Consider the following 16,225-nt stretch of genomic DNA (forward strand, 5'->3'; position numbering starts at 1 on the left):
CACTTCCAAGAATATTACATTTCTGTTTTGCCACATCTGCTGCATATTTTTCTGAAAAGAACACTTACTTGTTAAAGGACAAGCCTATATTGCAAATCTGAAAGTGGAGCTGATGAAAGGAATTTCATTACCAGGAATAATTTCCTAAGAGCTCAGTATTACATCTAAGTGATCCAGCAATTAGTAATTTTTCAAATGATAATGTAATCAATGTAGAAAAAAGGGAGAGAGAGAAGGAAGGACATGCTATTAATATTTTTGAAGACTGCTGATATGTGTAGACAGTTTAGTGATATATCCTGCTTCTAATGATTAAACCCAAGGGTCTTGTGTTTGGGTGCCATTGGATGGTATTTAGATTTCTAAGTCCTTAGGCCCATGTTCTCAAATCCTGCTCTATTTTTTTTTTTTTAATGTATTGATTATTTTTAGAGAGAGGAAGGGAGAGAGAGAAACATTGATGTGAGGGATCCCATCAGGGATCAAGCCCACAACCTGGGTATGTGCCCTAACCGGAAATCAAACCTGCCACCTTTTGAGCCACACTGGCCAGGGCTCAAACCCTACTCTGTTAAGAGAGGATGGTGGCGTTCCTGCTAGAGGACCTGTGAAGACAAACTCCTTGCCTGTTTCATCTTTGTATTACCATAGTGTTTAACAGAATATTTTGCACATACTAGGTACTCAGTGAATGAACGAACGAACGAACGAATTAATTAATTAATTAATTAATTTGGGAACTTATTTTACTCAAATAATCTTTAATAACTAACCTCACCCCAGCCCTACTCAGAATCCTGGAAAGAGGAGAGAGATCATTATTTAGTGATTGTCGCTGCTGCAGAGTGTTTTGCTGTCCTATGATCTCGTTCAGAGAAGCTCTGCTCTTGGTCTTTTATTAGATTCATCTGAATGCTGCTCTTGGTGAGTTACCCTAAAATCCACAATGCCATAGGTTTGTAACCTCTGTTTTTAAATCACACTCGAGAAATGGTCTTTTTTTTTCCTGAGCCTACTTTGCTCTCTGACAATGCCAAGTGCATTATGAAGAACAGAACTATCAAAGTGTACAATTTTCCAGTACTTCCCTGTTGTATGTGTTATATGCATTTCAATTCTAATGCATTCAGGATGAGCCCAAATTAGATACACGCAACATTAGAACTAAAGTAAAGGTTTTCTTCCAAATACAACCAAATAACTTTAAAATATTAAATGGAAATTGTCTAATAGGATCTACGGCAGAGTTCCCCAAGGAGGTGGGAAGCGATCCCTAAGTAGATTTCATAAGAAGTAAGTTTATGAGTTTTTTTTCAGACAACTTGATCCCAAGCAGCCATGTCTAAAACCCCCATTTTGCTCATGCACAATGCATTTTGATGTTAAATCATTTATGGCTTATATTTTGAGCCCACCTCTGCTGTGTTCTTCTGACACTTCTGCTAACAAATCAGTGATAGCATCTTTCTTGCATTTTTCTATTCAGGGTCTATAATTGTAATTTGGGTCTATCGTCTACACATCAGTGACCTTAGGAGAGTGCTGTATTTAACTAATGATGTATGTCGCAGGCATGGGAGGGGGAAGGAGAAACACCCAGGCTGAGACTTGCTGTTCTAGGTCCTATGATTCAGGTCTCTGGAATCTGTTATTGGGAAGAGACAAGCAAAGTGAAAAGAATACTAAACTGCATGTCAGAAGATCTGATTTAGAGCCTTAGCTCTGGTACTAAATATTTGTATGATCTTGAGCAGGTCACAAAACACCTGAATTCTGTCTTATTCAGTATAGAAAATGAGAGATCTGGATTCTAACAGGATTGGCAAATATCACTAATTTCACCACTCGGTACTATGCCTAATGTGTAACGTCACTAATCAATCATGTAACTCTCTCTAAGACTCATCCTGACCCAAGAATTCTTTTGGATACCACACACCAGGAAGGCACTCTGATGTTGGTGTTAATAAGTGAGTAAAAGCTTTATGTTAGCTATCTATTGCTGAGTAACACACCATCCCAAATCTAATAGTAGATTAGAACAACAGCATTCATTTCCTTTGCTCATAATAGCCAAGTGCAGCCAGGTTTGGCAGACACACTCATATCTGCTCCAGGCAGTGTCAGCTAGTTTGACTCTACTTTCAAGATGGCTCGCTCAGATGGCTGGTGGGTGGTACAGGCTTCTGGTTGGAAGATCAGCCAGGGCTGTGGACAGAGACCTCCGTGCCTCCTCGCACAGGCCTTTGCTTGGGTCACTTTGACTTCCTCATATTACAGTGGCTGGGTTCCAAGGGCAAGTGTTCTAAGGGAACAAGGAGGAAGTGCATTGCATTTTTATGACGTAGCCTCAGGAAGCATGTATTATAGCTTCCACCATACTCTCTTGGTCTGGGCAGTCACAAGTTCAAGTGTTAGGGACGCTGACCTCTTGTTGGAGGTGTAGCAAGGTTCTAGAAGAGCATGTAGGCTGACACGTGTTATTGCAGGCATTTTGGAAAAACAGTCTGCCACAGGCATATTCACTGACCCTGAATTAATCAATGAATCTAATAATCTAAGATTCCGTTTTCCATTTTTTCCTCTCATTTAGCACTGCCTTTGTTTCTTTTTGCTAATGTTCTCCATCAGACATTTCAAATAATGGAAAATATCTTGCTTTCCATCCTGATTTGTTGTGTGTTTTTTAGCTTTGTTTTCTTTTTTAAGTTTTTAATTATCATACTATAGAATTGACCTTATTCTATAGTATGATAATTATTTGGCGTATGGTTCTATGATTTTATTTATATTTATTTTTTTGATGGCAGAATTTTATGGTTTTAGTAACACAAACACAATGTGTACACAATATATCTACTCCCCTTCTTCGCTGCGCAGCCTGGCATGGGGATTGGTGACCTCGATGGCCAGCCGGGCGGCTGTCTCCGCAATGGCTCTGCGGCTCTTTGAGGAGAGGCTCTGAGCATCCTCAGCACAGTGAGGTTTGTGCACATCAGCAGCACTTCAAGCTCCTTGAGGTCTGCGAGCCAGGAACTTCCGAAGGCCACTGGGCAGCATGCGCTTGGTTCTCTTGTTGCTCCATAGCCAAGACGCACCCTGTGCTCAGCGCCTCTGGGTTTCTGCCAGTTTCGCTTAATTTTGAATGAGTCTGTCTGGTGCCTGATGAACTCCTTGGTCCTCTTTGTAACTGTCTTCTTGGGCTTCACGAGGGGGTCTGAGCGCAGCCATGATGCCTTCAAGAAGAAGACAGAAACTGTGAGACGAAGAAGAGCCCTGGAAGGAGGCTTTCCTGAAAGCCCAGGGCTTGACTGCTGTTGCAGAGCGTCTTCCAGTTACCAGCTACGGAGCAAGCGGGCAATGGCATGGGCTCCTCTGCCAGGCTTGCTTTCTCTCGGGTCTGTGAAGCTGGCAGAATATTAATTAGTCGCTCTTCAAACGCAATCCTGGGAGGTGGTTCTCTGATTTTAAACACATGTACAGATTCATGTATCCACCAGTACAATCAGAATACAGAACAGTTCCATCACTCCCCAAAACTTCCTCATGCTCTCCTAGTATTATTATTACCTCACCTCCTTCCTCTAGCCCCCAGCAATCACTGATCTCTCCTCCATCCCTGTAGTTCTGTCACTTTAAGAATATTATATAAATGGAATCATGCCACATGCAACCTTTTTTAAAAATTTATCTTTATTGTTGAAAATGTTACAGGTGTCCCATTTTTTCCCAATTGACCCCTTCCACCTCACTCCCACCCCCTCCCCAGGCCTTCACCCCATCACTGTCCGTGTCTATGGGTTATACATATATGCATATAACTTCTTTGGTTAATCTCTTCCCACCCTCCACCCCCCTTCCCTCTTCCCTCTGAAATATGATCGTCTGTTACATGCATCAATGTCTCTGGATCCATTTAGTTCATCAGATTCTTTTGTTCATTCGCTTCTTCTTAAAGAAGACCCTTCAACATTTCCTGTAGTGCTGGTTTGGTGGTGATGAACTCCTTTAGCTTTTCCTTGTCTGAGAAGCTCTTTATCTGATCTTCAATTCTAAATGATAACTTTGCTGGGTAGAGGAATCTTGGTTGTAGTTCCATGTTTTTCATCACTTTGAATATTTCTTGCCACTCCCTTCTGGCCTGCAAAGTTTCTGTTGAGAAATCAGCTGACAGTCATATGGGTGCTTCCTTGTAGGTATCTAACTGCTTTTCTCTTGCTGCTTTTAAGATTCTCTCTTTGCCTTTAACCTTTGGCATTTTAATTATGATGTGTCTTGCTATGAGCCTCTTTGGATTCCTCTTGTTTGGGACCCTCTGTGTTTCCTGGACTTAGGGAAAGTTTTCCGTAATTATTTTTTCAAATAGGTTTTCAATTTCTTGGTCTCTTTCTTCCCCTTCTGGCACCCCAATAATATGAATGTTGGACCTCTTGAAGTTCTCCCAGAGGTTCCTTATACTATCTTCATATTACTGGATTCTTTTTTCTTTTTGCTCTTCTGGTTGGGTGTTTTTTGTTTCTTCATGTTCCAAATTGCTAATTTGATTCTCAGTGTCCTCTACTCTACTGTTGATTCCCTGCAGTCTTCATTTCAGTTCGTGTAGCCTTCATTTCAAATTGGTCCTTTATTATGTCATCAATTTTCTCAATTATTTTTGTCATACTCTTACTAATATCCTTGAGCATCCTTGTAACCATTATTCTGAACTCTGTATCTGTTAGCTTGCTTGGATCTATTTCATTTAGTTCCTTTTCTAGAGATTTCTTCTGTTCTTTCCTTTGTGACATGTTTCTTTGCCTCCACATTTTGGCTGCTTCCTGGTGTTTGTTTCTATGTATTAGGTAGAGCTGCTATGTGTCCTGGAATTTGTAGCGTGGCTTTGTGCAGTAGATGTCCTGTAGGGTTCAGTGGCTCAGCCTCCCCAGTCACCTGAGCTGGGCCTTCTAGGTGCTTCCCTGTGTGGGCCGTGTGCACTGTTCTGTTGTAGTTGAGCCTTGGTTGCTGTTCGCATCCCTGGGAAGAACTGACCCCCAGACAATCAGCTGTGAGGACCAGCTGCAACTATGGCCAGAGAGCTGCTGTGCTGGAGACACCCCTATGGAGCAGGATTTACTTCAATGGAGCTTTGGTGCTCACCAAGTGCTTCCCTTGAGTGTGTCACTCGTGGATGTGGTAGGGTTGTTATCCAGCGTGGTGGAGTCTGACCACCAGGTGCACTGTCTCTGGGGCCTCCCAGGAGGTGCAAAGTCAGCCTGTGCCAGTGCCTTGCCCAGGGCCACCCAGCATGAGCTACACAGCAAACCATAGATGGCTGCTACTTATGCTGGGCTTGGAGGTGTCCAGGAGGCCAAGCTATAAACCAATGCAGGCTGCTGCTAGTGCCAGGCCTGGGGCCACTTATCAAGCCGTATGGGGCACGCTGCTGCTTGAGAGATTTTAGGAAAGTCCGAAGCATGAGGCTCGAGAGGCCACTTGCACAGAAAAGCCCCTGGAAATGGCCTGGATGAGCTGCAGGTGGGGAGGGGCGGGGCCTCCGGGAATCACGGGGCGGGGCCAAAGGCGTGAGTCAGGTGCTGGCGATTCAAACATCGCGCCTGCCTGCGGGCTGTGTGCGGGGAGGACTCGCCAAAGGAGCCATGGCCTCTGCCAGTCCTTCTGCCTGGGAGGAAGCCGCCCCTCCACCTCTCGCCCGGATTCCAGGCAGGTTAGTTCCTCCCCGAGTGTCCCGGGTCCTTTCAGGCTGCTGCCCGGCGCTGGGCTCAGAGGGAGCGTCCGAGTGAGTTCGTGCTGGGCCCTTTAGAGGAGCTGCTGGGGCTCCCGCAGCCTCCGGGACCCTCAGCCACAGTCCCCGCTGGTTTCACTGCCTGGAGTTGTGGGGACGTCTCTTCCCGGCCCTGGAGCCCTGAGCTGGGGGCCTGCTGTGGGGCTGGGACCCCTCCCTCCTCTGGGAAACCCCCACCGCCGAGATTCCCTCCCAGGTTTCAACCACGGCACTGGCTGTGGGCCTGCGGCGGCGTCTCAGCAATTTAGCCCCGATCCTCCCGCGTCTCCGCCCCTCCTACCAGTCTTGTTGCTCCTTTAGTTCCCTGGTTGTGGGGATTCTGTGCAGCCAGATTTCAGGAGGCTCTGAGTGACGGTGGTTCTGTATCTTAGTTGTGATTTTGATGTGGTTGCGGGAGGCGGCGGGTGCAGTTGTTCCCTACGCCGCCATCTTGTTTCCTCCCACGTGAAACCTCTGAGACTGGAACCTTTCACTCAGCGTAACGCCTTGTTCCTTCTCATTGCCGAGGGGTGTTCCGTGGTACAGAGGTTGCACACATTGTTCATCCATTCACCTACTCAAGGACTTTGGGGATGTTTTCCATTTGGGGGCAATTATGAATAGAGTTTCTATAAACACTCATGTATAGGATTTTATGTTAACATATATTTTACTTTCTCTATGGTAAATAACCATGAGTGGGATTTGGGGGTTATATGGTCTGCATGTGTTTAACCTTATGAGAAGCTGCCAAACCATTTTCCAGAGAGGCTGGTCCATTTTTCGTTCTTACCAACAATGTATGGGAGTTTCAGTTGCTCTGAGTCCTTGCTAGCACTTGATATTATCAGTATGTATTTTCTGATTTTAGCCATTCAAATAGGTATGTAGTGGTATCTCATAATGGTGCTTAATTTTAAATCTTCTTTAGAATCACACATGGATGTTACCTCTTACTTTCCCTGCCCTGATCCAGTCCATACATTTCTGTCAAACTGATTTTCCTAAACCACAGCACTGGTTAGATCCCTTTTTGGCTCAAAAACCTGTAATGGTTTCCAATTTTTTACTGAATGGAGTATACCTGCCTTGCCCTGACATGGAAGGCCTAACATAATCTGCCTCCAACCTACCTTTCCAGGTTCATCTTTTACTATTTTACTGCATTTTTCACTCTACCTAGTTCTTTTGCTTTTCTGAAAGTAGGTTCTTTGCCTTCTCTGTCAGCACTGTTCCCCAAACTGGCTCCTCTGTCCTTCATCTGTATCAAAAACCAAGAACTTGAGGGGACGGTCCTCACCCTTCTGTACCTGGAATACCACCATGCAATACTATGCAGTCTTTCCAAGACATTCTTCCCAGGCCCTGAGATTACCTTCCTGGACAGATCAGCAAATGCAGGACCAGTCTGGAATCCAGCTGGGGAATGAGTCTCCTTTGCTTATAGAGACCGAGAACTTTCCAAGTGACTCTACTGGGCTGCCCTCCCTCGGAGAAGAGAGGGAGCTAAGATAAGGGTCTAGCCTCTCTTCAGGGACACTGTATTCCCCTCAGGGGACATTTCCTTCCCCAAACTCCTTTCCCCTTCAACTAGTGTCTGAATGCTAGAAGGTAAAGAGTGAATATATAGTAATGATCTTATGCCTGTCTTAGAAGTTCTCTCAGAGGTTTTTAAAATGTTTTTGATATCTGAGTTTAATGATATGGTAATTTTTCAAATGACTTTCCAATAAAGCCTGAAGAAGAGCTCTGATAGCTGTCAACAATATGTCACTTCCCTTCAGCTGAGAGAATAACTGAATAACGTTAATCATTTCCTGATGGAAACTATTGCTTTGATCTGATACCAAGCCACTTAGCCTGGTCTTCAGACTCTACTTAGAAGATTAAAAGAAAAAGAAAGAAAAGGAGATACGTAAATCAACTATTATGCTAAACATTTTTATTTGGTGGTAGAAACACCATTCTTAGTATCAGTAACAACATTAATAAGCCTGTTCTTTAGTACAGTCCTCTAAGATTACGGGAATTATTTCATTATTATTATTGTTATTTTTTAATTTATTGATTTGAGAGAGAGGAAGGGAAAGAGAAACATCAATTTGTTGTTCCACTTATTTATGAATTCAATGGTTGCTTCTTGTATGTGCCCGAATGGGGATCGAACTCACAACCTTGGCGTATCAGGGCAACACTCCAACCAACTGAACTACCTGGCTAAGGAAATAATTTTAAATGTTTGTGCTTTCTCAAAGGAATATTTAAGAAAAAAATTAGTTATGAGTTCAGACTTCCTTGGCTGTCTTCTCTAAGTGGATCAGGATACTTCAGTCATGTTTCCAACAGCCCAAATACATTCTAAGGAAGTCAAGAGACATTGTTAATAATAGCAAATTCAGTTCTGGTCAACTGTACGATGTATTCAAGTTACATTCTACATAGCTTCCCTCTTGTATAATTATGCCCATAATTACAGTGTCTAAAACCTAATACATTATTTTGTATGATCTAGAGGTTTACCTTTGCATGACTATTTTATGCCAAAATCTCACTCCTGGGGGATTCATGTCTCTTCACCATATCCATAGTCTCAGCGCCGTATCTGCACATAATAGGGGTCCATCAGTATTTGTTGAATGAATGAATGAATGAATGAATGAATGAATGAATGAATGAAGAACTCTCAGGAGAGGTCACTGGCAACTCTATTTATTCATCCATTTCTAAGTATTTAGCGAGTTCTCAGAAAAAAGGATATATTTTTGTAATTTAAAAAAATTTTATTTTTAAATTACAGCTGACGTACAATTTTGTACTTGTTTTAGATGTACAACCCAGTGATTAGACATTTATATAACTTCCAAAGTGATCACCCTGATAAATCTAGCACCCATCAGATACCATATATAATTATTACAATATTATTGATTATATTTCCTGTGCTGTACTTTACATCCCTGTGACTACTCTGTAACTACCAATTTGTACTTCTAAATCCCTTCACCTTTTTCACTCATCCCTTCAGGCCCCTCCTATCTTACAACTTTCAAAATGGTCTCTGTATCTATGGGTCTGTTTCTGTTATGCTTGTTCATTTATTTATTTATTTTTAGATTCCACATTTAAGTGAAATTATCTGGCATTTGTCTTTCTCTGAGTTATTTCACTTACATAATACCTTCTAGGTCTATCAATGTGGTTGCAGATGGCAAGATTTCATTCTTTTTTATGGCTGAATCATATTACATTGTATATGTGCACCACTTATTCTTTATCCATTCACCTATTGATGGATACCCAGGCTGCTCCCATATCTTGGCCATTGTAGATAATGCTGCAATAAACATATGGATGTATATGTCTTTTTGATTTAGTGTTTTAGATTTCCTCTGGTAAATACCCAGAAGTAGAATTGCTGGACCCTTTTTTTGTCTCTTGTTTTAGTTTTAGTTAAAAAGTTTATTTTGTCTAGTGTAAGTATTGCTACCCCATGTATTTTTGTTTTGTTTGTTTCCATTTTTATGAAATATCTTTTTCCATCCCTTTACTTTCAGTTTGTGCTTGTCTTTCAAGTCTCTTGTAGACAGTATGTATGAGTCTTGTTTTGTTATCCATCCAGTCACCATATGTCTTTTGATTGGAGTGGTTAATCCATTTGCATTGAAATTCATTGTTGATAGATATGCATTTATTGCCATTTAAAAAATATATATTTTTATTTATTTGAGAGAGAGAGGAAGGTAGTGGGGGGAGAGAGAGAAACATCAACACATTGATCAGCTGCCTCCTGCACAACCCCTCTGGGGATTGAGCCCGAAACCCTGACATGCGCCCTGACCGGAATTGAACCAGCTACCTTTTGGTACATCAGACAGCACTCAACCAGCTGAGCCACATAGGCCAGGGCTATTCATATTTTAAATCTTATTTTTCCCTTTTTCTTCTTGAAGACCCTTTAACATTTCTTGTAATACTGGTTTGGTGGTGAAGAACTTTAGCTTTTTTTGTTTGGAAAGTTCTCTATCTGCCCTTTGATTCTAAATGACAGCTTTGCTGGGTAGAGTAAACTTGGTTGTAGGTCCTTGCTTTTCATCACTTTAAATATATTGTGCCAATCCCTTCTGGCCTGCAAAGTTTCTGTTGAGAAATCAGCTGACACTGTATAGGAACTCCCTTGCAGATAACTAACTGTCCTTCTCTTGCTGCTTTTAAGATTCTCTCTTTGTCTTTGGCATTTTAATTATGATGTATCTTGCTATGGGCTTCTTTGGGTTAATCTTGTTTGGGACTCTCTGTACTTCCTGGACTTGCATTTCTATTTCCTTCACCAGGTTAGGGAAGTTTTCTGTCATTTTTCAAATGGGTTTTCAATTTCTTGCTCTCTCTCTTCTCCTTCTGGCAACCTATGATGAGAATGTTGGTACACTTGATGTCCCAGAGGCTCCTTACACTATCTTTATTTAAAAAGAATTTTTTTCTTTCTGCTGTTCTGATTAGATGTTTTCTGCTTCCTTATCTTCCAAATCACTGATTTGGTCCTCTGTTTCATCTACTCTACTGTTTTGTTGTTTGTTTTTTGTCTTTATTGTGGAAAGTATTACAAATGTCCCCTTTTTTCTCCCTTTGACCCCTCTACCCCACACCGGCCAATGTCCCAGGCCTTCACCACACTATTATCTGTGTCTGTGTATTATGCATATATGCATATAAGTTCTTTGGTAAATCTCCCCCCACTCACCCACCCACTCCCACCTTCCCTCTGAGATTCATCAGTTTGTTCCATGCTCCTGTGTCTCTGGATCTACTTTGTTCATCAGTTTATTATTTTCATTAGATTCCACACATGAGTGAGATCATGTAAAACTGAATCATGAAGAATCAGAAAATCTGAATTGGCCGAAAACAACTCATGAAATTGAAGCAGTAATCAAAAAACTCCCAGCAAACAAAAGCCCTGGTCCAAACAGCCTCACAGGGGAGCCCCACCAAGCATTCTACTACTTTTTATAGCAGTCCCTTTAACATTTCTTGCAATGCTGGTTTGGTGGTAATAAACTCCTTTAACCTTTCTTCTGTCTGGAGAGCTTTTATTTCACCATCTATTTTGAATAATAGCTTTGCCGGATAGAGTTGTCTTGATTTCAGATCTTTGCTTTTCATTTCCTTGAATACTTCATGCCATTCCCTTCTGGCCTGTAGAGCTTCTGATGAGAAATCAGCTGACAGCTTTAGGGGAGCTCTTTTGAAAGTAACAAATTGCTTTTCTCTTGCTGCCTTTAAAATTCTCTCTTTGTATTTAATTTTTGGCATTTTAATTATGATGTATCTGGGCATGGACCTCTTTGGTTTCTTTTTGGTTGGGACTCTCTGTGCCTCCTGAACTTGTGTGACTTTTTCCTTCACCACGTTAGGGAAATTTTCTGCCATTATTTCTTCAAACAGGGCCTCTATCCCTTGGTCACTTTCTTCACCTTCTGTTTCTCCTATGATGCAAATATTGTTATGTTTCATGTTGTCCCACAGCTCCCTTAAGCTGTCCTCCTGTTTTTAATTGTTTTTTCTTTTTAGTTCTCTGATTGAGTGATTTTTTTCTACCCTGTCTTCTAATTTACTGATCTATTCCTTGGGTTCCTCTAATCTGCTGTTTATTCCTTCCAGTGTATGCTTTATTTCTGCTGTGTCACTCTTAATTTCCTTTATAGTTTCCATATCTTTTCTCATGCTGTTGAGCATCCTTATAATCAGTATTTGAACTCTATACCTGATAAATTTCTTATCTCCATTTCATTTATCTCTTCTTCTGGAGAATTCTCTTGTTCTTTCATTTGGGGCTTTTTTTTTTTTTTTTTTTTTTGGTTTCATTTTGGCTGCCTGTTTGGGTTTGTTTCTATGTATTAGGTAGATCTACTATGACTCCCAGTCTTTTTGGAGGGTCTCTGGTGCAGGACAGTGTCAGATGCTCTTTGTGACTGGCCCTGAGTACTCTGTTTGGAGCCTTCAGCAATCCACAGCTTGTGCTACTTTAAAAGCTTACGTTCCCTGCGGTTCTCATTTTAGTTCTGAATGTGGTGTAAGGAGGGACAGGAGGTCTGCTCTAATATTTTGCCATCCATGGGAGCAGTTAACAAGGGCTTCTAGCAATTCACTCTCAGGGGCCAAGGATGGAAGAGCCCAGCTTCTGTTCTCATAGCATGTGCTGGATGTACTAATGGGTGTGACATCACCTGGTTTTAAGTGCTCTTGCATTTAAGCCAGAACTATCTGACCAAGTACTTGGGTGTATTCCTGTCCCTGATCTTAGGAAGCTACCCTCCAGCTGTAACACAACTGCTTTCACTTAGGTTTCATTATGAATATCGTATTTCCTTCTAAAATAAATCAGGGAAAAACCTCTGGTTAACAAATGCATCAGAAGTCTTTCTATCTCTTCAGTTGTATCCCATAATAAAAATCAGGCAGGTGGGGAATTTAATCACTCCACCATCACCCAATTTGCTCTAACACTTACCTCATCCCAGGGATTTCACAAATTCTTTCAATCTGGAATGTTAATAACTTCAACACTCCTTTTTGGGCCTTCCTTATCAGTATTAACTATTTATTACTCTTTCTGTTTTGATTTGACTGAAGTGAATTTGAACTCCTATCTCTTCTGTCAAATGGGTTTACCAGCTTAAAAGATCTGAATTAGAGTGATATTAATCCTACTTTTTCTACAATGTGGCATTATGGCTCATTGCAGATATTCGTACAGCTCTATCTTACTTTTTGAGAATTTTGTGGACTTTCTCTGTGCAAGTGAGTCAGTGTTTTGGAATTTTCATCTTCTCAAGTAACAAGTAAGTTGCCTCAGTTTTAAAATCAAATTTTTTCAAAGAGAATTCTAGTCCAGTTTGTCAATTTATTTTTTTAAAAATCTGATTTAGTTACAGTCAAACCCAGAATTCAACTAACTAGCATTTACATTATTAGCATTACTCAAAGATTGCTATGTTTTCTGTAGAGATTGACCCCAGGGCAGCTGCACAATTCTCTGTATGAAGGTTCCTCTTTCTTGGTGACAATGAGTCAGATTTGTATTAACTCAGAAATGAATTTAAGGCGAAATAGAAACAACTTTGCCATCTAATGAGTTACTGTTTCATCTTGGTTTAATTGATAAAGCAGCAACTCTAAAACATAAAACTGTAGATTTGTTACTTAACTTTTCCTTTTTGCATATCTAAATAATACATAATTTTTAAAAATGACTTCAAACATTAATATTTGAAGGGATTGTGTGGATTGGGGACGGCACGCTAATTGTCTGGGACCACATATGAGCTGAAATATAAATTTCAAGGAAGTATATCTCCAATTCAATTCTTTTCCATGAAATCAGACCTAGTTGGGTTTTTTCCTCACATTGATGATGACTACCTAATAAATCTATCTTAGACCAACTAAAAACATAACTTTCTAGATATTTTTCTCCCTCAACCTACAACTACCATGGCGCTTTGTACATTTTAATGACATTTATTAAATTTTGCCTTTTATTGGCGTTATTCTCCTAAGGTTTAGCTATGCTTAAGTAACTTCTTGGATAGGAATCTATAACAGTTTCTAGTTGTTCGCTGAATCATAGACTCCTGCCTCGCCTGACCTGCATAGCCATCTATGATCTGGCCCTTACCTGCCCTTGCCAGCTTTATCTTTATGGTTTTTCCCTCTGAAACTTGGTTCTTCCTGCTTCTGAGAAGAGGTGCTGGGATTTCCCACTGTTCTTGTGCTTGACTCACCACCTAAGTGCCTCATAAAGAGACCCATTCTGAGGCCATGTGTGATCTTCCCCACTAAACATGTCTCTACTTGTTTCTGATATTTGCAACATTTGGTTTATACTACACTTGGTTACTTATATCACTGCTGTCCATTTTGGCTTAAGTCAGTGATTTTCAACCTTTTTCATCTCATGGCACACATAAACTAATTACTAAAATTCTGTGGCAAGCCAAAAAATATGGTTTTTGCCTATCTGACAAAAAAAGGGTATGATTTTGATTTACACCAGATGGCTATTATTGTTGTGTTGGCTATTGTCATTTTTTTATTTGACAATCTACGGGAAAACTGGTCATTGTACATAAAACGAAGATTCTTTCCACCTAACTCTACCCCATTTGTAAATACAAAAAAAAAAAAAAGATTAAAGATAAAAGGGAGTACATAGAGGACAATGAAGGAAAAAGAGACAGAAATCTTGTTCTGAAAATCCAAGAAAATTTAAAGAAATATAATGAGTTAAGGGGATTTAGCTAAGAAAAGAAAGAGCAGAGGAATCAATTTGTTATTTCCAACTTCTCAAAGGAGTTTTATTAGTGGTCTGATATACTCACTGAGTGAGGGAGCAATATCTGCAGTCACTCAAAGTAATAAAGACCCTGGAAAGCAAAAATAAGTCAAACTCACTTCTCTCTGAAGACATCCTTCCTCTACTCTGCCTTTCAGAAATAAGACATTGAAAAGAAATGACGCAATCCAGCATATGTTGGGAGAATAGCTATTTTGTCTTCTAAACAGAAGAAATTTATCATATTTTTCAAGGACAATTGCCTGAAATAAATGTTCCATTGTTTATGCAGGAGAGGAGAAGAATTAACATGCATATTAATAGTAATATTGAAAATAACAACCCCAGACATTTGTCAAGTGCTTATGATGAGCCTGTTAAGTAATTGGCACTCAAAACTGTTGTCTTTCTTAATACTTGAATGACTCTGCTAAGGGCAACCTATTGAGCTTGTTACAAATGTAGAATTAAAGCTGCTGCCCCTCAACCTACAGAATCAAATCTACATTAAAAAAGTATCCACAGGAAACCATCAACAAAGTGAAAAGACAACCTACTGAATGGGAGAAAATATTTGCAAGTCATATATTTGATAAGGGGTTAATATCTAAAACATATAAAGAATTCATACAACTTAACAGCAAAAACAGACAAACAAACAGAAACAAAAAACATCTGATTAAAAAACGGGCAGAGGATGTGAATAGACATTCTTCTAAAGAAGACTCTCGCCCATGCACCGAAGGGTTGCTGGTTCGATTCCCAGTCGAGGGCACGTATCCTGGTTGTGGGTATGCTCCCTGCCCCTGGTGGGGGCGCATACAGGAGGCAACCAGTCCATGTGTCTCCCTCACATCGATGTCTCTCTCGCCCCCGCCCCCCCACTCTCTCTGAAAAGCACTGGAAAAAATTTCCTCGAATGAGAAAAGAAGAAGACCTACAGGTAGGTGAGAAGTTACTCAACACCATCAGAGAAATGCAAATCAAAACTGCAATGAGCTGTCAGCTCACAACTGTGAGAATGGCTGCCACTTAAAAGACCAGAAATAAGTGTCGGTGAGGATCGGAGAGAAGGAGACCCTTGTGCACTGTTGGAGGGAATGTAAGGTGGTACGGCCACTATCGAAAACAGTATGGAAGTTCCTCAAAAATTTAAAATAAAACTACCAAATGAATCAGCAATTTCACTTCTGGGCATTTATCAAAGAAAAAGAAAACACTAACTCAAAAAGGTAGATGCACCTCATGTTCATTACAGCATTATTTGCAATAGCCAAGACATAAAAACCACCCGTGTCCACATGTACAATGTATGTTATTCCACCAAAAAAAAAAAAAAAAAGAATTAAATCTTGTTATTTGCAACAAATTGAAGGACCTTGAAAGCATTATTCTAAGTGAAAAAAGTCAGTCAAGGACAAATACTGTATGATCTCACTTACATGTGGAATCTTAAAAAAGCTCATAGACACAGAGGAGAGAGATTGGTGGTTGCTAGAGGTGGGGGGTGGTGGATGGGCAAATAGATGAAGGGAGTTAAAAGGTACAAACTCCTAGTTATAAAATAAGTCATGAAGATGTAATGTACAGCACAGAGACTACAGTTAATACTGTATTGCATGTTTGAAAGTTGCTAATAGAGTAGATCTTTCAAGTTCTCATCGTAAGAAAAAAATTCTGTAACTATGTATGATGACAAATATTAACTAGACTTATTGTAATGATCATTTCACAATATATACAAATATTGAATCATTATGGTGTACACCTGAAACTGAGGTAATGTTGTATGTCAATTATACTTCTATTAAATAAAATGATCACCAGGTAATTAATTCATAAGAACATTCAAGTTTGAGAAACACTGATTAATAAAGTCCTTTCCATGAAGATTCCAAGATCCTTAACATTAGGAAAACTTTTTTTTTCTTGTTTGTTTTTGTTGTTTTCATGTTTTTACTGATTTCAGAGCGAGGAAGGGAGAGGGAGAGAGAGAGAGAAACATCAGTGATGAGAGAGTCATTGATCGGCTGCCTCCTGCACGCCCCCCACTGGGGATCGAGCCCGCAACCCGGGCATGTGCCCTGATCAGGAATCGAACCACGATCTCCTGGGTCCTAGGTCTATGCTCA

Source organism: Miniopterus schreibersii (genome assembly GCF_964146895.1).
Source record: "Miniopterus schreibersii genome assembly, chromosome: 5".
NCBI lineage: Eukaryota > Metazoa > Chordata > Mammalia > Chiroptera > Miniopteridae > Miniopterus > Miniopterus schreibersii.